Source organism: Dermacentor andersoni, chromosome 2 (assembly GCF_023375885.2).
Source record: "Dermacentor andersoni chromosome 2, qqDerAnde1_hic_scaffold, whole genome shotgun sequence".
NCBI classification, from domain to species: Eukaryota; Metazoa; Arthropoda; class Arachnida; order Ixodida; family Ixodidae; genus Dermacentor; species Dermacentor andersoni.
Genome location: NC_092815.1, coordinates 97217824 through 97241133, shown reverse-complemented (window position 1 = coordinate 97241133; position 23310 = coordinate 97217824). Strand labels below are relative to the sequence as shown.

The 23310-nt window shown below is 46.6% G+C and overlaps 1 long non-coding RNA gene across 3 annotated transcripts in view; it reads left to right on the top strand.

Moving 5' to 3' along the window:
* LOC129387599 (uncharacterized) overlaps nt 1-23310 on the top strand; it is a 169667-nt gene that overhangs the window by 100407 nt on the left and 45950 nt on the right. The window contains exon 3 of one of the 3 annotated variants that reach the window (XR_008614753.2): nt 11195-11900. The exons of the other annotated variants lie outside the window; for them this stretch is intronic. This is a non-coding gene — a long non-coding RNA (uncharacterized lncRNA). Of the gene's footprint in view, nt 1-11194; nt 11901-23310 lie in introns of those variants that run through there. 3 annotated transcript variants of the gene reach the window in all.

Below are 23310 nucleotides of genomic sequence, written 5' to 3'. Positions count from 1 at the left end.
CGTTTCTTTTATCAAAGACACCCCAAGTGAGGCACATATTTTGACGTGGCCTTTCCCCGCTCCCGCACTCCTCCCATGTATGGGAGATGCCACCAGCCAAGAGTGGCAAGGAAGTTATTCAATCGTTTCGTGAATGCATTAGTTCTACTCGTTCACTACCTCCCCCCCCTCTCTCTCTCTCTCTCTATCTATCTATCTCCTATATAGCATTCCCACTAGCTTCTCTCTGGAATGTTGTGCGTAAGTACGAAGGCAAGCACTACAGCTTCTGCAATGCGTTTGCGGGGGGAGATCACGCCTTATTACAGCTTGTCCAGAGGACATTGTGGTCACGTCCAGTGAATTCTCGATGGAAAGATTTACTAGACTTCAAACGAGGCATGCTTTCTGACCTCGCCTTTACCGTCTCCCGCGTGCATTTCATGAACATTATAAGCACTCTCAACCAGTGCGTGGCGCAGCGTGCAAGAGCAGCAGCAGCAACCTAACAAGAAGAAGAAGGGAAAGAATGAGAATAAGAAGCAACAAAAGGAGGATGAGAAGAAAAAGAGGAGGAGGAAAGGTCAAATTAAGAGGTAAAGATTAAAGAAAAAACTTAATTACCTGTACGATGGTGTGTTTCGAACCAAGATACCCCAGCGCGATTGCCCTATGCTCTACACATTAGGCGGCAGACGCGTGCATACATCTATCGTGCCAACTAGCGCTTCGACATGATTGGCACGTGCGCCATGTCGCACGGACATAATCTGCTTCGAAAAAAAGAGCGCATGCTCGCACCGGCCCACTTTGGACGGCAGGCAACAAAAGCAGGCACTGAACCCACAGACATTGCCAGCCTTACCTCCGCCCTTCGAGTGCGTCATGTTCCATAGCAACAGGATGGAATTTATAGCGTGCCAATTCCTCCCATGTTGACCTCGTATCGGCTAGCACATTGAGGCGCTATTTTACCTCTTTCGGGATCGTCCCTGGTCACTGTTGCCTTTACGAATAACTCACGCACCATAGTGATAGGACAGCACTCATTAAATGAATCGGCTTAAAATGCAGCCTAACTGTACTGCCCCGACAATTGTGGGGGTGGCCGGCTTTCGTTTCTGCGAAATTACGCAGTGAAACAACAAACAGCACCTAAATATCCCGAGGGCATCAATTACACGCTTCAAGCACCTTAATATTATATTAAAGAGATGGTTTCTACGCCTTTTTACCATGTGGTTTGTCACGTCTACGCGGTCAGTTCTGCCGTCCAAAGTGGGCCGGTCCTAAGAGAAACAGTAAACACCGCCGATCGCCTAGACGGGGTAATAAAAACTGCGCCGATTTGTAAACGGTGCATGTAATCCGCGGCAATGTGGGTTGGCCTGGTGGGGATCTTCACGTCTTGTAATCTTGCAGCCCTACAGGAAAATGCGGTGAATAGGATGAACAGTTTTATTGCATTACATTAACCGTTACACAACTGCTTCACTATAGACATAGATTCCAAACCCGCCGTGATTGCTCAGTGGCTATGGTGTTAGGCTGCTGAGCACGAGGTCGCGGGATCTAATCCCGCCAAAGGCGGCCGCATTTCGATGGGGGCGAAATGCGAAAACGCCCGTGTGCTTAGATTGAGGTGCATGTTAAAGAACCTCAGGTGGTCGAAATTTCCGGAGTCCTCCACTACGGCGTGCCGCATAACCAGAAAGTCGTTTTGGCACGTAAAACCCCATAATTTTAATAGATTCCCACATGAGCGTTGAATCTCCATGTGTTTATTTGTCCTCTTCGATTTCCCTTTGTCTTTTCGTCTTTTTCTCATTCTGTCGGTCCCCGTCGTGGAAACCTTCAGCTCACACGAGAGTAGATGACCCGTAAGCCATATTGCTTTTTCTCCTCTTCCTTCAGCTGTTTCCCATTCTCCCGTTTCCTGAGTTAACATCTGTGTGATAGCGCCGACAGGCGTCGTTCAGTGTTTGTTGTCAGAAGCGGATAAGCAACCGCCAGCGCGTATAAGAAGCGCGCGCTGTTCCTAATAAAGCACTTCTCTGTTCCGGAGCCTCATTGGTCTGCGTGCTCGTCACGCTGCGCGCCTGCGCGCGTCACCGTCCGCGCAGTACACTACAATGCACAGTCCTTAAACAACCACTATGTCGCATACGCAAGTCTATGCCCGTGCCACTAGCTGTAGTCGAAGAGAAAATCTCACAAACGAAGTCTGTATTAAGTATGCGAAAACCAATAAGGCGACGTGAATACACATAACGGTCCTCATATATACAACTTCTGTCATGCACACTGACAGTAGACTTTCAAACATTATAAGCGGATTCAGTGCGGCCTTCTTATTCAATTCTTGCATGTATGGACGCCCAGGTAAAAAGGAGTAGCTGGCCAGCATTTCCTAAAGATCACGTTATTATCAAAAAACGAATTGAGGCTCGTCGGTGTCAGCAGGTGTTGACTAATTATCTGGGAGCGTGTCACCGCGTTTTTTGTCTTTAAGTTATTCATCCCATTGAATTTCTAAAAAGAGCAAACGAGCAATGCTACGGTTTTTGTAGACTCTCGGCTGGCTATACAATGAGCCAGAATGATGCAGATGTTAAAACGCATATTGTCGCACAAAGTGTGAGAAGCTCGGTTCGAAGCCTTTATTCATAGTGATTAGCACAAGGCTCCTTCTATCTCTTCCTGTCTTTGCAACAACTCCGCTTCATAACAGCGTGTTGTTACAGCACTTCATAATATTACCGGCAAACTCAAACCTTTCTAATGGTTGTACGCTCTTTCGACTCCTAAAACAAAAAGGAGACTGAAACGCGATGTCCGCTGCGTTCCTATGGACAAGGGGTACCTGGCTTTTATCGCGAAAAGGCAGCTGACACAATGCTGCTCTTTCAAAAAACAGAATAAAAGAAGTGACACAGTACACTGCACACGCACCAGGCAGAATGCAAAGCTGTTACATTTATACGTATATATGGTCAGGCAAACTAAAAACAGCACCCATGTTGTAGCACGAAATCGTTTGTGAGCACAAACATGCACGAACGGCAGCTAAGCTGGTGCATATTCGCGTCCTGCCTCGGCTGCGCAACACTATCTCGCGGCACAGCTGTCGACGTCAACGAACCTTTTAATCATTTCTTTCTCCCCTTATCAGCGGAATGATTGTTTTTACTTCTCTGCATATGGTTTATCTGTGTAATGCAGTAGCTTCGCGAAATTGAAAACGCTTATTTAGGGATTTCTTTTGCAATATAATAAAGTTCGAGCTGAAAGGAGATCGACCTGTCTGTTTAGTGAGGAGCTCTTTGGTGGTGATAAACTTTATTGAAAGGGGGAAGGGTAAAGAGGGACGTGGCTGAGGGTTAGGGCTCAAGTAAGGCCCTGGGCCTGCTTGGCCTTTTCCGCCCAGTCCACCAGTTCAAGTTGTCGGTCGACGTCCCCGGAACTGAGCCAGGCTGTCCAGTCAGTCTCGCCGCTGACGGGGGGATGAGAGAACGGGAGCGAGGTGCATTCCCACATTATGTGTGTGAGTGGTCCTGTTTCTGAACAGAGCCTACATTTGTCGCGATTTTGGGTGTGGGTATGTGTTTGTCTGAAGTCGCCGAAACGCGACCGCTTGCGTTTTGTTGAGTTGCTTGGGCCGGTGGTGGGAGCGCGCGACGCCTCAAGCGATACCGATGGGCTATTTCATGATAAGTCTCGCAGGGTTCCTCGTGTCTCTCCTCCTCATTCACGCCGTCCGCATCTGCGGACGAGGCTCGGCGCGCGAGATCTCGAGCCAGACTGTGAGCCGACGCGTTGCCGGGTACAGCCGCGTCGCTCTTTAGACGCGTATCTGCTTCTCATCTCTTTTATTGAACTGTGCATTCATGAAGCCGAGTAAATATGGTCTCTAATGATCAAAGTAGCTTTAGCGATTGAAGGTTGTCACAAGTAAACATGTTTGTGAAAACGCCGGCGACATAACAGTTGCCAACTTTTCTAATTTCGTCAAAATGAATCACATCACATCGCAACTAAACTTGTTCGCAGAAGTCTGAGAGCTGCAGAGCTCAGTTTGCCAGTGTTGTTCATAAGAAGAGTTCAGGGAAAGGGTAAATATTCAATTACACGACCTGTTTTAACTGGCCTATTGAAAAAGAAAACACCTGACCCCATGTTCTTAAATGGCCAGCAACTCCTGGTTCTGTTTAGGCATTTGAAAGTAGTGGGAATTCCCACGACGTCTGGTAATATATAGTTTGCCTCTTGTGTTTGCCATCGTTCTTTCTTGTGTCTGTGTCCTTTAAGCGCAACTCTGTGCATACGTCTGGCAAATCAACTTGAAAAACTGTTCTGGCGAGTTCCGTACGAAGCATTCATTCTCTTAAGTACCTTCTAGCTAGCGCTGAAGGTGCCTTGCTACAAACATGCGAAATTATATATACGGAGTAACCGAGGTATGCAACTACACTGAATTGACCATCTCATTGGAGGCATAGGGGTGCCCTTCAACCCATTATATATCGCTGGTGCCTCTGGCGAACAAACGCACAGTACTATTGGATTAAGTCGCTACGTAGTAACGATGAATGCCTCCTTTCACTGAATAAGGTCCGGCACATCACGCCTTTTAACCATTTCCGTGTTTATCGTTTGTGTGAAACATTAAATTGACATGTATCAACGCTATAGCGCTTATTAAGCTCCCGTGTCGCAGTGGATCTGGTGTCGTCGTCCAGCGTCGTCGTTCAGCGTCGGCATCCGGCGTCCAGCGTCGGGTGTCCCCTGAGGCCGCGCATGCATACCCAACCACTCTCCTATCACCAAAGTTGCTCATACCGTGTCTTTAATTGTTCACAAAGTTAATCCTCGGAATTTTGAGAACGGCAGCCCACAAACAAACATAACGAAAAAAGAAACACCGACAGCGCATATCTTTTATGTTATATATAGCTCTACTGAGACTGAAATATTAAAAGTGCGGAACAATAACAGGAGCTCGACCCACGCAAGAGGCCGCGTTTGTATACCAGAAAGCTTGCCTTCGTGCATGGTGTTCGCTACCAGAGTTTCCTGGCAAACGTTACGGCTGCATAAGCTGCAGTTGCCGGGAAGCATGAAAAGCAGTCAGGTGTCTTTGAATGCTATCGCGTGCCACTCCTAACAGCGAAGCCTAAGCGTCCTCCAATTTTTTTTGTTACTCACAATGGTTAAAAGATGGGAGCAAACCTATTCGTCCGGCGTTTTTCTTTTTCAAGCCATGCTATAGTAGTGATGTAGCGCTAGCATCCCTGTTTCGCTCCTGACCAAGAATAAGAGCCCAATAAGCTATCGTGCTTGAGAAGAAACATGGGGCGCTGTAAGCCTTAAGTCTTATTGTCTGGTGCAATAAACTGTTTGGCGCTCGTAAAATGGCCCCTGGAGAGCTAATTGAGCATTGGCCAAGCCATTTCGCTATAGTCTGTCTCTTTTGTGTTGCGTATAGGATCCGATATTGATTTCTTGCCTGCGTCACGGCTCCGGATTTCCGGCTTAACTGATCGTCCAAATATGTCACGTAGCAGTGATACAGGGACCAGAGATGCTCTATTTAACCATTAAACGTCGGAATATTCAAAAGCATGGACGAAAAAAAAAAACGTTGTAGAAGTATTTAACTACATTTAGCCCTCGTAATCGAATGCCACCAATATTTTTGTGAATGCTGAATTTTCTGTGACATCCAGAACTTAGGCCAAAAATTTTTCATAGTTATCACTGTGAAAGGTAATTAGTCTGAGGTGGTTCCCGGCCTGCTCAAAGATAGAGAGAGAAAGAAAGCAAGGACAGGAAAGGCAGGGAGGTCAACCAGAAGAGCATCCGGTTTGCTATCCTGCACTGGGGGTGTGGGGGAGAGGGGAATAGAAAGAGGAAAAAGGGAGAGAGTGAGCTCTGAGTGCGTGTGGGCGGGACACTATGCACAGGGACACTATAAACGGTCTCTTAAACCGGTGCACTTCAAGTATTGCACTAATGCACAATTCGCTTTTCGTGCCAGTGACGGGTGTGGCCACGGCCCGAGTATCTTTGACTCTGTAAATGGTCTTAAGTCCAGTCGGTGCAAAGTTTCCCGCAGAGGGAGGCGTTGTACATCGTAGCGGGGGCAGGTACCCAATAGGTGCTCGATGGTCTCCTCGCACCCACAGGAATCGCACATCGGGCTCTCGGCCATTCCAAACAATAGGAGTATGAGTTTGTGAACGCTACTCCCAGCCACAAGCGGTACAGCAAGGTTGCTTCGCCGCGGGAAAGGCTAGATGGCAGTTGTAGCCATTTTCCACTAAAGATGACCATATATTGAAGGAATGGTCGATACAATTTTTTCCGGTAAGATATGGCTGCTGAAAAAAAAAAAGCTCTCTCCCGTGATGGAGAGCAGATGTAAGCATGAAATGGCAACTGCCAAAGTAGATAGGTTGGAGATTGTACTTGCCACAATCTTAAGATGGGTGTAATGCACATTCGCAACGGCACCCCCCAACCCACCCACCACACCACACCGCACCATGCCGTACTGTGCACTGGTCCACATGGACGCCACCCATTTAGAAGAAGAAAACTGGCTGAAGGCGGCACGACAGGCAGCGAAAGCCACCAGGGAGACCGAGCGCACTGCCCAGCTAGAAGAAAAACGCATGAAGGAGGCGCGATGAAACGTCTATGCAAATCTCGATTCCTGCTGCGTGATCTCGACGCAAGAGACCACGTGTTGGGCCGCCACTTAGCAAAGGGCTGGCTTCACGGATCATTCGCTTGCCAAGACTGGCTCTGTGATGTAATGCTCTCTCAGAAGTTTTTCCTTCCTCCGTGAAGGTAAAGCGGCGCTTCCAGACACGTCTGGCACCACTCCCGACAGTAGCTTGGCGGGCGCTGTAGCCCCGCAGCAAATTCAATTTCCCCAGAATTCAAGTGTATGGGCCCTTTATCTACCTTTTGAACGTCGCTATTGCAAATGGCAAATAAAACGTCAGCGTACTAGAAGTTACAGCTTGAAGGATATTGTGATCAAACTTGACGAAGAACTCGGAAGCAATATTTTTTGTAGCTTGTTTGGGAGTAAGTAGCGTATGTAATGCGGTCCTGTACAGTAGGTGGGGAGATCTCGTTGTGTTCTCGGAATTTGCCCGGATGTCCTTGTTTTAGTGCTCGGATAACGGCTCTGGCTTTTGGCTCAAGGGCACTTGAAGGTCGTCCGCACCGGGAGCTAAAAGTATTTCATGCTTAATACTGAAAACAGTCGACAATTTTTTGGCAGACAGAGGTGTACATTGCGCTTGGCACACATAAAAAACTGTCCACCCACTTTAGGTACTTGCATGGTTGGCGTGTGCTGTTGATGGCTAGCCAGTGTCCGGTGCTGTCAATGCTAACGCATCGTACAGGTAGGACGCCTAGGCATGAGGGGCGGGTTGTGCTGCCATAAGACACTTGTAACCCCCTCTCTCCGAAATTCAGGTGTACCAGAGGTACCTCACACAAAACGATGTGCGACAACACCCGCCTTCCAAGCTCCCCTCCCCTCTCGCCCACCTCAAGACTTCGCAACCTATTTCGCAAGACTTCCCTTCGTCTCAGGCAGCTATCGCCGCTTATACCCGCCGGTGGAAGGCGTGCGCGAAGCTCCTTTCTAGAGTAAAAGCACCTAACTTCCATTCCCTACCGGAACACAAGGCGCTTTCCTGAACTTTGGACAGCATGTTGCAGCAACAATTGAGTGACGCAAATAGAAAATGTCGTGAATTCGCGACATGCCTAAGCCAAAGTGGCCATTAAAGAATGAACTACGTTCCTAAGCTCACTACAAACCTGTGGCATCTCTTAGGTCTAAACAGGACGAATAAAATTTTGGAAGCATGAACTGACATTCATTATGTTCACGAAACCTGTAGAAAATAGTTAACATTCCACGTGCTAGCACTTCGTCGATTGCGATTATAAACAGTGCACTCCAAAAATGTTAACACCCTCAAGGGTGTATATGACTTGTACCATGGGTGACACCCTTTTTGGGTGTATTGCAACACCCCAAAACAAAGTGTGCTAAGTAACACCCCACAAAGAAAAGGGGGTTAAAATGACGCCTTGCCTGTGGGTGTTAAATAAAAAGCACCCTTTAAGACATGGGTGTAAAACAAACGACACCCATCCTTTATGGGTATAACACAGACACCACTTTTTAATATGGGTGTAGCATGGCAAGGACACTGCCCTCCCAAAGAGGTGTTATCCCTGCAAGTAAAAATAAAATTATGGGGTTTTACGTGCCAAAACCACTTTCTGATTATGAGGCACGCCGTAGTAGGGGACTCCGGAAATTTGGACCACCTGCGGTTATTTAACGTGTACTTAAATCTACGTATACGGGTGCTTTCGCCCCCATCAAATGTGGCTGCTGTGGCCAGGATTCGATCCCGCTACCTCGTTCTTAGCAGCCCAACGTCATAGCCAAGCAACGACGGTGGGTTCCTGCAAGTATTTTAGTGTTCACTACATCCGTGTAGTTAATGGACCGCCTAGGTATTGTAACTGCTGCCTAGCCTTAGCTATGTAACTATCTTGTTCAGTATATGGCCAGAATGTGAGAGGTGCGGTCACATAGTTCCCCTGGTTGAGCATGTAGTACTATATTTAATGTGGTCAGGTAAAAAACTTAAGGTTTCGCCATTGCAGCAAGGCACACAATCCATGCCTTTGGTCATCTTCCTCTGCAGTGATAGTACACGGTCACTAGGCAGCACAGCATAACAACAAAGCATTCTGCACTAAGGACACAGGATGTCTCACTGCTTGGCACACCGTATAATATAAATGCGTATCCTGCCAACATTCATTTATCATACAATAGCCTGGTTAATTTACACCCGTAAAATTAGGGTGCAAATTAGAAGGACTGGGTTGCTCCAAAAGTGTTTTTTGGGGGTACACCCCTTTTTGAAAAAAGAGGCGTTTCAAGGGTGTTTACAAAGGTGAAAAAACCGAAACGCCCCTATTACACCCATAACGGTGTGAACATTTCAAGAGTGTGGTTGTCAGCCTCCCGTTATTGCCCCTATAGGTGGCATCGCGGGTTAGCGCTTGAAAACATTGTTGCAAATGCGTGGGAACCGCAGTTGGGCCAGAAAAACTGCCAGGGCATGGGCTGCATTTATTCTGTATGTCGCGAATTCGCGACAAAGGGTTAAGTTGAGAAATGTCGGTGGTGGAATAGTGGCGTGTCTAAGCCAAAGGGCGCGGCATGCACAACCAGCCGCAGCGGCCGCGTTTCGATGGGGGCAAAATAAAAAAACGCCAGCGCACTTTGCAAAAGGATAGAAAGTTGGGCGAGTTGGTACGGTAACATATTCTTGCATTGTAGAACAGTATACAACAAAGCTTTTCACAACAGCTAGATAGGCTCAAGAAGGCTGGTTATTCTGTTCATTTGTTACCACTAACCTGTGAAAAGCTTTCGAAATGGGTAAAAAGGGCCGCTAGGAAACAAGAAAAAAACAAAACAAGGAAAAAAAGTTTCGCTGTGTGGCCCTATGTACATAGGTTGTCGCACGGTTTGCGGAACGTGGCCAGTAGATATGACGTCAATACAGTTTTCTCGGCCTCCCGCAAATTCACTATGATGTGCCCTATGATAAAGAGAGGAACTTGAACAAAGGACAAAAGAAGAAAAAATTATTATGGCGTTAGGCATGTGTCCCTTTTAGTGCCTTGTAACACTGGTATAGTTTATCAGATTCCACTCAAGTGCGGGAAAACTTACATTGGACAGAGCGACAGGTGTATCAATATCAGACTAAAAGAACTCAATCACTTTACAACCCTAATGCTTCACATATAGCGTGGAATTGTTTCAATTGTGGTTGTAAACTTTTGTTTGAAGACACAAAAACCCTTTCAAGACACAAATGCCAAACCACACGCTTCTTTCCATTCCACATTAAAGGATTAGGAGAGGCTTGCGTTAGCCACGCATCAATATCTCTCTTAGAGTGTGAATTTCAATATCTTCTCAGCACGTGTGTCAACCTCAAGTATAGCTTTTGTTGTTTGGTTGTTCTTGCTTTCCTGCGTCTTGTTTAACTGATAGTCGTTAGACCTTGTCATGTTCGTGTGCTGCGGCATATTTTGACAGTTTCAATAAAGATTTAGTTGAGAGTTAGCGCTCGTCCTGGTCTGCTTGTAGTCTATGTGTGTGTCAATTCACACCACAGTCTAAGAATACGTCAGCGCACTGTGCATTGGGCGCACGTTAAAGAATCTCAGGTGGTCAAAATTAATCCGGATTCCTTCACTACGGTGTGCCCCGTAATCATATCTTGGTTTTGGGAAGTAAAACTTCAGAATTTAATTAATTCGCAAAGATAGAACGGTTTTGTGGCTAGCCACGCTTTTTCAGAAATCTAGTGTTCCCCGCGTTGTCAGGTGCTTTATGTTTCGGTGATACCGAATGTCCATTACTCAATGGGCTCCTTGCAGAAACGGACGACCTTTCCAGCGAAATCAGATCCCCTAATTCTATCGACAATGGGAAAGTGGTGCGTTTTCGAAAGAGAGAACAAAAAACACAGTTCCAGAAGTTTATTGACCAAGAAGGAGGACCTACGACGCTGCAAGGATTATCGTCCGCAGCGAAGTATTTTGCGTGGTATGGTTGAATTTCTGTTCGGTATGCACGTTTTGACAACTATCGTTCGCTGCAGCCCTACAGGCCAAGTTCGCTTTTGTACACTCGTTATGGTTCGCCGTATTACAGGTTTATATTGACGGGAAGCATACTAAACCACATCTGTCATGTTTGAATGCACCGACTCAGCCATCCCAAAAAACCAGCTATTGCTTTTCAAAGCACAGTCTGCGAAGTCATGTGTGCAAGTAATTGCCTAGCAGAGTGGTAAAGGGCACATATTTTTGTATGTGAACTCTGCCTAATACGAAAACGTTTTTTAAATATGAATGTGTGCAATGGTGTGGCAGCTTGCAAGAGTTCGGCCCATTGTTGCCAGAACAACGCCACGTGCATGTGTTTGCTTTTTTCACAATTGCAAAACAATCAACACCTGTTCATGCCAGTTCTATCAACGTAGAGGAAGTATATCCGCAAACCGAAATCGCGGTTTTAATGTTCGAGAGCCATTAAGCAGGCGTTATCATTCGAATTTACTTTCATCAACTTCATACGCAGTTCGGACGGTCTTCCGAACAAGACAAGAGAAACCGAGAGGAAGAGAAACTCACCCCCGGTAACTTCACGATGCACCAATCTGTCAACAAGTTCAACGAAAATGCCGAATATGTATCTGCCGAAAGCGCTTTATTTAGAGCATTGCCGCGAACATGCTTTGACCCCTCAGTACAGCAGGTGTTCTGGTATGGACGCCGACCAATTGCAGTCAACGCGTCAAGAATCTGGGTTCTAAGTTGAAATATAAATGATCCAGAACAAAAATAAAGCGATGAGCGCCTCCTGACTTTTTGCTGACTCTGTATAACGATGCTACTACTGCCGACGTGCCACTACTGCTGCTATCATCAATCCTATCTCAACAGATGCTCGCGCCACCGCAAAAGGCGCCCTCGTCAGGGCTCGAGTTACATCTGCACGGTGCCTATCGGGTGAGTGCCGGTAATAAAAGTGCCATCAAAAAAAGAAGGAGCGGAAGCGATGATTCGCCGTTAGCCACGGAAGAAGGCAAGCGAGCCTCGTAATTGTGCCGATGGCCAGGCAACTATCTCGGTGACCGGCGCTGGCCCGCGAGCTTTGCTGGAATTGCGATGTGTAATTGCACACCGGCCCGCACACGCATGCCGTAAGGTACACGTGATCCCAGCAGAGAGGCAGAAACCGAACGAAAGAGAGAGGGATCCCTTCGATTGCTTCCTATCATAATCGACTTGTCGAAGTGGCACTTCTGGAGCTAATGAGTGCTTGCCCCTGTTTGGGAAGTGGCCTCGGTGAAGCAGCCAAAGCCGGTCTTCTTTTTATATGCGGCCTTTACTTAGGCTTTGTGGCTATGGTGTGGCACTAATTTGTGTGCAGAAGGTGCGCGAATCCGACAAAGCCAATTGGGAAATTAGGCCAATCGATACCTACAATTTGGCTTCCCTAATGCTCTGCCTAAGTATCATCCATATAACACAAATGAATGGCGCCGACAAAAGGCATCAGGTCGTTCCGTGAGTGAGCACGAGATAGGACAGGAGCAACCGTATAATAAACATCACAAATGTAGCACGCACACACCGTACACAAAGGAGCAGGTGATTGAGAAAGATAACACTGCTCCTGCTATGAGAACACGTGGGGTGTGTGTTTTATAGCGAAGCTGTTTGTGGCTAGCGTTCAGTGCCTTTTTCGTGTTTGTCAACAAATCTGCGTTAGCAAAAACTATCATCATCAGCCATGGCCCGAGCGTCGTCGTTTTCTTCTACTGCTAGCTCCGTTGCCGCTCATCATTCCAGCGTAAAATTTCGCTACTCTTCTGCCGTCGTAATGGGGAGGCGGCGTTAATTTTTTTTTATTTACGGGGGTGTCAATCATTGCTTAAGGGGGTATGAGGCATTCATTGTCGTAAGTGACCGAACCCGCCGTGGTTGCTTAGTGGCTATAGTGTGGGGCTGCTGAGCACGAGGTCGTGGGAACGAATCCCGGCCACGGCAGCCGCATTTCGATGGAGGCGAAATGCGAAAACACCCGTGTGCTTAGATTTAGGTGCACGTTAAAGAACCTGGAGTCCCCCACTATGGCGTGCCTCATAATCAGAAAGTGATTTTGGCGCGTAAAACCCCATAATTAAATTCTATTTCGTAAGTGACGGACAAATTTCTCGTGTGATAGGCATGGAACTGCTTACGCATTTAATAACAGAGGTGATACGAGAATATGTGCGCGTACCTATCATCGCGATGACCATTGACTAAGAAAATAAATAGGTTCGAACCTTTGTTCAAAATTCTGAGTCACCTCTGTGTCATGTGCTAAGCAGCTTCGTGGGTCATCCATCTTCACAGAGTCTTTGTGCACATAATGTAGAGCCTTTTCTTTGTGCGCATAATGTAGGCGCTCTCCTTGTGTGCATCGTCATCTAACAGCGTAAGATGTTAAGCAACAAGGTCCAGTTTGTGCCACATGTCGAGAGTATGGCCTATCCTGGAGTGAAACCTACACTGACCCCACATTCTGTGCTTGTTTGGAGCTAGCTCAACTTTTAATTCTTATGAGAGTAATGCTAAAATGATGAGTACTCAAAACAACGAACTGGACGACTTAAGTCAGAAGCCCGGCTCTATTTGTACTCGCGAGCTGCGAAATGTGCGTTACATGCGTAACGTTTGACAGCTTTAGTCGTCCGTCGTCTTCCGATCCTGAATGTAAGTTTGCGGGTAAAGTTACGAGACTATCGCAGGCTGCGTGGGTTGTTGTCCATCAGGACAAAATTGTTTCGATTGGTGCGGGCGATGCACTATGACGGACTCATTTATCCCTTGGACATCATTTATGGCTAAGCGAGTCATGTTTATGTGTGAGACAAGGGACCCATTTCAACGATATGTCCTTACTCAACGAAACACTGTGCCTACATTAGCGGTCGTGTCTAGTTGCGCCTGGGACAATGATGGATATATAGGGGATATCCTAGTTTTCGCGATTCGTTCCTTCTATTTTTCCTGCCACAAGCTTTACGTCTAAACTATAGCAATGAAAAGCACGAAAAGGTACACACGATCACTCGACACTTTTCTGTTGGTGCCGCTGTACATAAGTGCCTGCATTGACGATTTCGGAATGAAGAAGCATTCTTTTCATGGATAGCATTGTGTTCGCCTGAAACGATAGGCGCTTATATAACTCTGAATTAAGGAGTATTACGAAATAGAGTATACTTAAGTACTTATATTCATTTACATTGAAGTACTGAGTACGACCTTTTGGAGCATTGGATTTTCTCGTCAGCATAGTGATGTAGACCCTTAATGTTCGTGCGAAAGAATGCTACGTACCCCCCACGTATCTTGCAGTGCAGCCATAAAATGCATATTTTATATCTTTCTTCATGTCACCTACTCATACTGTTAAAGAAAAGACCTAGTAGAGGCTTAGGCCGTATAAGGCACTGTTTGGCCTTCACTTGGCAAGTCAATTCTGCAATCACATAATCGGCGCATTAGCCAGATACTGTCACTGAGAATGATCATTTCTGTTAAAAGAGGTTGTTAGAGGCTTGTTAATATGTTTACGATGCCTGAGCCAAAAAAGAAGAAATATTAAGATAAAGGTGAACTTGTCTTCTTTCTTGGGGCCCCAAGGCAAGTAGGAGAACAATAGTTTCCCAAGATTAGTTGGGCGATTACCGTCAAGCAGCCCAAGGTAAATGACTTCCTTACCAATATGACTACCTGCCCACCGCAATCGATCATTAAAGAAAATTAAATTATAGTGTTTAACGTGCCAAAACCACTTTCTGATTATGAGGCACGCCGTAGTGGAGAGCTCCGGAAATTTCGACCGCCTGGGGTTCTTTAACGTGTACCTAAATCTGAGTACACGGGTGTTTTCGCATTTCGCCCCCATCGAAATGCGGCCACCGCGGCCGGGATTCGATCCCGCGACCTCGTGCTCAGCAGCCCAACACCATAGCCACCGAGCAACCACGGCGGGTCAATCGATCATTGAAGGTCATGCCTGTACTGTTATGTTGTAGGGTCGGCACAGCTACTTTGCATGCAAGCTGCAGAATTGGATATCTTTACTTGCTAGAACCAACGTTTATGCGGCCAGCGCAGGTTCCAGTACGCACAAGCAGACTGCCATCTACCAAGAACCAGCATGATGCACCGACAAATGTGCCCTAGCGCTGATGCAGTGAAACGAGCGTCCCTTCCTATATGATCCAGCGCACTTTCAGCAAATGCGCCGCCGTTCTAGTGACTCCCTGCAAACGCAAATGTTCCCAGTGCAATCCAATGTAGAAAATACACTGATTTAACGCTGAGAGGCAGTGGAAGCCGCTGGTTTCCACGATAGAGATATGTTGTCTTTATTGTGCTACTTTTGGGCTCCACAGCGACTGAGGTGTTAAGCCAAGAAAGTGGGCATTCGGTATATTTGCTAGTTCCGAAAACCTGCTCCCGCAAACAGTGTCGCTGTTTCGGCGGAGGCTGTGAATGTATAGTCTGACAGGTAGTGTAACAAATGTCACTATAATGCGACCATGTTAGACTTTGTAATATTAGTACTAATCAGTGATTTCATAAACCTGCAAAGCGGGCATGAGGGGCACCGTAACAAATACCGCGGCATAATTTCTCTCACTTGAAGTACTCTTAGTCACACTTAGCATACGTGCAGAATAGCGTTTCATACTCCGCATAGTCAGTGTTTCTACTATGGCCCATGGCCAGGAATTGAATTGCCGTTGTTATACTCAATAGCAGAATACCATAGCCATATACAGTCAACGCAGTGGGCTCGCGCGAGCTTTTGTGGACTGCATCTGACAGTATGCTTTTCAGGCGCCGAGAATAGTTCCTATGTTTCACCGTTATGCAGCACTGGAAGTAATTTGTGAACGTGTATTCGTAGGATGTATATAATGACATCAACTGACTGCGATGCGTCTCCTCTATTGTTCCCAACAGTATAAGTTTACGGAACGACAGAATGGTGACACGTGTAGTTCATCCTTGAAACCTCATATGGGAATACACCGACTTTATGAACGCGTGCATTCGCATTCGGCGTTTGGTACGCTGCAGAAATAGCTACTGAGATTGGAGCAGCGAGACGTCAGATGCTGTAGACGAAACCTAACGCCGGTTCACCGCGCTCGCTTTGTGGCCCTTGCATTGTGCTGCTGTGTATGTTACACTTCAGTTATTTTACGTCGAGGATGTAGGCTTTATATGCAATGAATAGGGCTAGAGAGCAACAAATAGTGTAAAAGCGTGACCCGAATGCCGGGACGAAACCAAACAAGCCTTGCATTGTCAAACAGCTCTGCCAAGGAAATGTGAGCTGTATAAAATGTGGGCTTGCATAATACGCAGGATGTGGATTTTCGTTGATGTAAAAATTTTTCTGACAGTCGCGCAATACGAAAATTGTGAAAAAATTCTGATACCAAAGACTATGCTATTGTGACAAAGGGATATGGTGTTGGAAATATAACTTGGACAGTTGAGCCACAAAATTGAAAAGTGGGGCGCTATAACGTAAAACTATTCCAAACTTTTCTATTCCAATTTTGCAATCACCCACCATGATTGGTCAAAAACGTCTTTGGACCACCCCCCTCAGCTGTCTGTCACGCGACGTCACGAAAACCGCGATAGCTTCCAATCTGGTATGACATGTGCACACTACTCATGCATAATTTGACCGAAAAAGACAAAAATAGTTATTTCTGATTCGACGCCTTATTGCCATTAGCCCTCGGCTACTGGTCAAGAGTTTTCGGGCTGCACCCACTTCACCTGCCTCTCACGCGAAGTCACAAATCCGCAAAAATTTACCGCGTGAAAGTGACGTGTACGCGTTAAAGATGCATTAATATGCTGAACAAAACTGAATTTTCTTCTTAATAGCCGCAGGCTTCCCCGTTCCGAAAGGAATAAAAGATGGCTGCCGCCGATTGCTCTGGCACTCGCTACTCACCCCTGCCGGAGAGCATGGGTTTATTAGCGTGTAGGAAAACTTTTTCCTTGGCCGTGTAACGTTTTCGAGAACTTTCGGCATGTTTACGACCTCGTTCGGCCAACTCCTCTTTGCTGAGGATCCGTTTTAGGGATATTCTTAAGCTTCCGTTGCATACCGCCGCGATTGTCGACGAGCCACCGCAAGCTAAGTAAGAGAAAGCGGACTAATCGCAGACGCCGGTACCACCCCTCTTATCCGGTATATCCGGTACTAATATTCAGTGCAGCGGCTTGGCCCCATCGAATCCCTCTCTACTTGAGCATGCTCCTCGCTTCTTGTGAGCCAATTAGATAAAACAAGCAGCTTAGTGCAGGCAATGTTATTCGTTTTTCAAGCAAAAAAAGCGACCTCCTATGAACGAGGGGAGCATTTGATTGGTGTGTTCAGACAACCCTGCTTGTGACCGCCCGATGCTTGCGTCACTGTTACGCAAATTTGACGCCAGGAGATTTGAATCAAAACATATTGGAATAGTTGTACGTTATACGGCGCCTGTATTCCAAACTGGCGAGCATTATAAGAAAACCATTAAATAACAGTGCCATTTTGGAGACCGAAAGGATTTATTTCTGTATTCATTTGTAGTTTGTTTTGACGCCCTACCTTTATTCCAACTACCCATCTTCATTTCCACAGCTTTAAGAAAGTTTTCTAACCATTCGGACAAAAGTACGGCCAACTCCATATCCTATAAGGTACACCCTTCTCACCCACTAAGCATATGGTAAATGCGTTTAAGTCACAATCGTACATTTGTCGTACATTTCAGAGAAAGCTGGAAGCCTGGAACAATTAAATATTATACATGCTGCGCAGAGCTAACTTTTGTGGCAACATCGAATCTCTTTCAAATCTGCGGCACGTTCCTTCACTTCAGATTCGCGGCCATTCGTGACAATCGTGACAATCTATGTCCATTCCATTCTTAAATACTTGCTTTCTGCGATGCCGAGTTGGCGATCCCGGCGATAACAGTGGATAGGGGATGTCCGAGCCAAATGTTTGAAGAAAAAGAATGGTAAATGAGATTGTTACATAATACGACTGCGGGACACGACTTTACATATTGGTTGAGCACTAATGTTATTAGTGAAATATGGGCTTGCTTTTGGGAGGAAGACGAAGTGATTCTTTGATAGAACGCTTGTGCTTTTGCCTCCGCTTTTTCGCTTTGTTTCCCTGCATTTCTCAGAGCTGCCGCTCCCTGCTTGCGGCAATAGATGAAGACATCTCCGAGGACTTTCCTGATGCGCAGCCGTCAGGTAGGATAGCGTCCAGGAAACGTGGAAGTGCGTCAAGCGATACAGACAGCGAGGCCACTGAGTTATGTTCGGACAGATACAACTCGTCAGACGATGACTTCAAGGTCGTGATGAGTAGATCAGCGAAAAGAAGACTACTGCAGGCATCTTCGTCGCCGAGTGCTTCTACCGGGAAGAATGCACCGGTGCGCTGGCCGCACACTATGCACTTTATGCCCGTGGACCAGGCGACCAATTTGCGGCTCCTCAACAGGCATGTCCTCTTTTCGTTACTCGAGAGAATCGCACCAAATGGGATTAAAGACGTGCGAATAAACTCGCGGCAGAATGTCTTGGTAGTTGGTGTCTTACATCGCAGCGCCCTACAAGACCTATGTAATATAACTGAGATCGACAACGTAAAGGTGCGATCAATGATCCATACAGGCGGCGATAGTACATGCGGGCGTCATTTATGACGTCGACGTTGCCATCCAGAATGACGACTTGCCTATACTGATCAAGCCAACGACAGAAGGCACTTTCATTACGAGGATTTTCAGACTGGGAAACGCACGCTGTGTGAAGATTTTGTTTGAATGAGACAGTCTTCCTTCCCACGTCAAAGTAGGACATGTCCGCCATCCAGTACGACCATTCGTACCGAAGCCCCTCCAGCGACTACGCAGTCTTTGGTGATGACTGGAGATTTTAATACCCACCACCATCTCTGGGGAAGTTCTAAGGTAAACTCTAGAGGCAGAAGATTACTGTCATTTGCCTCCCAACAAGAACTGTGCTTGTTAAATGATGGAAGCCCCACCTTTCTGCGTGGAACTGCCTACTGTAGCTGCCTAGACCTCACCTTTGTTTCATGCTCCTTCACTGGAAAGGTCAGGTGGTTTTCGGATATTGAAACGCGGGGAAGTGACCACCTAGCAACTTATCTTAAGATTCAAAGGCTGACGGGCTCCAAGTTAGCCGGCGTCACACAATGCAATGACTGGCCAATGTTCAAATCAAATGTCGAAGACAGCTTTAGTGATGACTTGTCCTCTAGCCTAGAGGACATCATAAAGGGTGCCCTAGAGGCTGTCACACATTCGTTTCCGAGAATATATACACGCACCGAATACGACATTGAGCTGGAGAAGCTTCGTGCAATTGGTCGCCGTGCAGAGCGAAGATACAGGCGCACGAAGTCTGTACATGACTTGAGGTCGGCCAGAAGAACTCAAAAGAAAATTCAGCGTCTCATGGACCAGCTTGCATCGCAAAGATGGAAGTCATTCTGCGAGTCTTTGTATCCACGAAAACCTTTGTCTGACATAAGAACTGCTCGTGGTCTCCGTGGAACCCCCCAGCAGCGCCAACCTTTTAAGTCTTTGGCCCTTCACCAACAATGCAGTGAGATTGACGTCGCGGAAGCTTTCTGCAGCATGATTGCTGGCGAAACTAGTTCCGCTGGAACATCGACGCTCCACCACTCACTGATTTCACGCGGCCCCCGCATGGACCGTCCTTTCTCCACGGAGGAACTCGAAGCTGCACTGGCCTTGTGCAAGCGTTTATCTTCACCAGGACCTGACGATATAACCCACCGTGCCCTATGTAATCTTGGCGAAGATGTTCAGAAAGTGCTCCTGCTCTTGTTCAACAGCCCCTGGCAGACTGGTACGGTTCCCCAGGAATGGAAGACCAGTCGCCTAATTCCACTGCTCAAGCCTGGCAAATCACCTGTAGACATTGCGTCATACCAACCAATTGCGCTTGCCAGTTGCATCGGAAAACTAATGGAGAGGATGGTTCTAGCATGGCTAGAATGGTACCTCGAATATTACCAGGTATATCCAGATGCAGTGGCCGGTTTCAGGCGTGGCCGTTCTTCCATTGACAACGTTATCGACTTGGTGACTTACATCGAGCACCAGAAGTCCTGCGAAACACTATCTGCTGCCCTGTTTCTGGATGTTAAAAAAGCGTACGATAACGTAACGCACGAAGCGATTTTCAACGCGTTAGAAGCAGCAGGACTTGGCAGCAAGGCCTATTTCTGGATGAGTAACTATCTACATAAGAGATTCTTTTTCGTACTTACCGAGGATGGCCCGACCTGTCAGCATTGCAGTAACCGTGGGGTGCCTCAGGGCGGAGTACTGAGCCCAACGCTCTTCAATCTAACACTCATTGGGCTCGCCGACATCCTGCCATGCACCGTTAGGCTCTTCATCTATGCCGACGACATTTGCATTTGGACGTCGGCTGTAACGCGACTGTAGCTTCGCGCGCGGCTACAGAAGGCACCCACATTAACATCATCCTACCTTCGAGAACAAGGACTTCATATATCATATGAAAAGCGTGCAGTGGTGGAATTTACCAGGAAATCAATGTCTTCATACGTGATATCCGTCGATGGACAATTGATCTCGTACAGCACGAGTCACAGATTTTTGGGGGTGGTCATTGACAGAAATCTCTCCTGGACCCCTCATGTGAATTATGTGAGAAAACGCCTGACAGGAATTTGTCATATGTTTAAGTTGCTAGCAGGAAAGACCTGGGGAGTACCAATACAATCTATGTTGCAACTGTACAGGGTCATCTTTATTGGATTCCTGCGGTACAGCCTACCGGTGATGTCCAACACCTGCAGAACTAACCTGAATATAATCCAAAGCATCCAAAGCCAAACCCTCAACATATGCCTTGGCCTACCGCGGAATGCGTCAACGACTGAAGTTATTGCAGTCGCTCAAGATTCCACTCTTAGAACGCACATTAGCATTGAAACAATGCGTGCGCACATAAGACACTTCGCCCGGACCCCTATCCACCACTTCGCAAGTCTCCCAGTAGATAGGCCCCACACGACATTCAGTGCGACTGTCTTCGCGCACCGTGCTCCTCTCAGGTCAGGTTACACACCTGCGGCAAGACCTTCTGTTCGTCCATGGTGTGTGCGCCGTACTCAAGTAAATCTTGGAGTCCCAGGACTTCAGAAAAAGTCAGACCTGCCGTCATCAGCACTCAAGCAACATATTTTCCTTCTTTTGTACGAGAAATACAGTGACTGCACACACATCTATACTGATGGATCAACTACATCAACCAGTTCTGCTGGCGCTGTAGGTATACCAACAATGAGAATAGCCCAGCGGTTCAAGACTTCCCATGTCACTACGTTTACAGCTGCAGAGCTCGCTGCTCTCCGCGGCGCGCTTCATGTGATATGCGCTGAAAGTGCTAGGACATGGGCAGTCTTCTGCGATTGAAGGCCGGCCTTGCAATGTGTGCTGTCGTTTCTCCGACATGAACTCACGATCAACTCACGTGCGAAATCGTGGAACTTGTCCCTCATTTAGGAGAAAAAGGCCGTGATATATCTTTTCAGTGGATACCAGGCAATTGCGGTATCATAGAAAATGATGAGGCAGATAAGGCAGCTCGGATGTCAAACCAAGAAGACCGCTGCGTCGCCGTTCCTTTCTCAAGGGCCGACGCCGCGAGAGAACTTCGCAATCTAGCTCGCAAGATCTCCTTAGCAGAGTGGAAGACCGCACATGCAAGGCGCACAAGACTCCACAGACTAAACCCGTCACTTCAACTCAGACCTCCGGCCGGTCTGCACCGACGCGAAGCGTCTCTTCTGTGTCGGTTGTGGCTTGGCTGTGCCTTCACGAATGCCTACTCAGCATTGATTAGTATGACTGATAGTCCTACCTGTGATGTTTGCGGATGCGAGGAGAACATTGCCCACTTATTGTGCCGTTGTCCTCAATTTGAAACACAAAAGACAATCTTTGTCTATTGCATTCAAGAAATTTGATGATCGTCCTCTGAGGGAACAGACATTACTACAGCACCGTTCCCACCAATCATCGGCTCAGAAGGCAGTGAAGGTACTTTTGTGCTTGCTCAGAACGTCTGATTTGCGAGAGCGGCTTTAACTCAAGTGCTGTCCGTGCACGTATCTACCCCTTCTCTCTCCCTTCTCTCTCTTCCCCTTCTCCCTTCCCCCAGCGTAGGGTAGCCAACCACACCCTTGAGTGTTTAACATCCCTGCCTTCCTATATTCCTCTTCCTCTCTCTCCCTCTCTCTCTCTCTCTCTGTGCTTGCTTTGCTGTAACCCGTTCAGGCTGACCAAACACACTCTTTTATGTGGCTGCTGGATGTTTTTCTAGTAAAATAAACTGCAGCTCCTGTAGGTATTGCGCCCATGCTTTGCATTTATGCCGTGTGGCCTAACCCACTCTTGCGAAGTTGTTCAATAAGAAAATATATTTAGAAAACGTGGTGCACGCCACAATTGTTCGACCTACGGTGTTTGGACGCCAGTCCTCTGAAAACCGGACACCATAGCTCTTATGAGGAAGCTTTAGCTCAGGCACAACTCCGAGGCTGGCCATTCAAATACATCTGAAGCGCAGAAACGCTTTTCTGAGATGTCTGAAGCCAACCTAATGAAATTTGTTGCATTTGAAAGATAAAGTTAATTCTTGTGACTGTTGGAAGCGGAATTTTGATTTAATCCCGGAATATTTTAAGCGAATTTTTAGCAATCGGTATGTATGAAAGAAATTGACGCGCTGAGTTTACAAATTTGTAGCTATGCGCCAAGAAAGATGTCGCAGTTCTGTAAACTGCATCTATTATCCAAAGCGGATGGATGTGACATACACATTGATACCTTACATGAATTTGTTCCATTGTTTGCAAGAGTCCTTTGCAAGAGTCCTACTCACAATTTAGTCGTCTACTTCAGAGCCATGTATAATATATAAATTATGTCCGCTTTAGATGTGCTATTAGTTGCAGTTTACAAAATTGTGATGTCATTTTTAATTGTTGAGTTGTAAACTTGATAGTTTCGTTTTCTGAAAATGAGCGATTTTCAGCAATATTGATGAAAAAATTGACGACTTGCGAAAACTGTCGCTAAATTTTAACCTTTCCTTTTAAATGCAACAGGACTCATCAAACTTGGTGCAGTGGTTGCAGAGAAAAACGATTTCTCCTTTCCTATGTATTTAAAAAGGAGCCCTCGAGCTCAAAGCTTCCTCTTAAAATTGTCTTTTACCATATCTTCTTAACGTATTTTTTTCGATGAACAGTTTCGCTAACAATAGCTGGGACACCATACCGAAACAATATATGTGGCTACAGGCTTTCAAGAATATAGTCGCATGAAGAACATTGAAAAAGTGCATATCTGTGTATTGCTGATGAGACAGCCAAACATATCTGTGAGATAATTTTTTCTTTGACACAATGGGATGCGTTGTCACTTTTCCCTTCCGTCACGCTACTTACCCCGTACGATACGGTATAAGGGAAATGACTCCTTTTGGTGGATAGCCTAT